Source organism: Penaeus monodon, chromosome 15 (assembly GCF_015228065.2).
Source record: "Penaeus monodon isolate SGIC_2016 chromosome 15, NSTDA_Pmon_1, whole genome shotgun sequence".
Classification (NCBI taxonomy): domain Eukaryota; kingdom Metazoa; phylum Arthropoda; class Malacostraca; order Decapoda; family Penaeidae; genus Penaeus; species Penaeus monodon.
The window spans coordinates 14693579-14694315 of record NC_051400.1 but is presented as its reverse complement, the minus strand read 5'-3'; the positions used below and the strand labels follow the sequence as shown (position 1 = coordinate 14694315).

General features: G+C 27.4%; 1 pseudogene; it reads right to left on the bottom strand.

The window, feature by feature from the left end:
* Nucleotides 1-485: 485 nt before the first annotated feature.
* The window catches only part of LOC119582236, a 9005-nt pseudogene continuing 8753 nt past the window's right edge, over nt 486-737 (bottom strand).

Below are 737 nucleotides of genomic sequence, written 5' to 3'. Positions count from 1 at the left end.
TATATGGAAAAAAATCTGATGAAGACTATTTACATCTAGATATTCTTAGGGTACAGTATAAACAGTCTTTCATATTTTTACAATCTATTTTTGAATAGTATCAGTATTTAATGTACATATGCAAATATCATCAACACATATTCTGATAAAATCATAAGAGTAATTTTCTTTCACTTGTTCATGATTAAAGGGACCTACTGAAACAATTATCTTTAAAGAAGTATTATGCTTCCCTAACTCAAAATTTGTGGCCCATAACTTTTTGCAAAAAGTCAACTATTCACAAACACATAATTATTAGTACTATTTTTCCCAGTTATGAAAACAATATAAATTAAAACTGGTTTCTACCCAAAACAGTAAGGATGACTACACTGATCTAAAGCCTGTAAATAAATATATAAATAAAACCATAAAATAATATTAAGAGAATATCAGTTCACATAAAAAAAAATTCAAATTCATATAAAATAAGAAATCTTGCATTAATCATCATGATCTGCTCTTGTTTGTCCAGGGCAGTTTTGCTTGAAGTCTCTTTCATCATCATATACTGTTCCACACCAAATGCAGTAACAATAAGTTGCCTTGAGATATGCAGTAAGGATGTTCAACTGTTCTTCTGGCTGCAAGTGGAAGATAGAAAGAAAGTTATATGTTAGACAAACTATAAAAATATATATCTTTTAAATGAAGTAATAGAAAGAAAGTTATCATCATATAAAATATCTGTAATC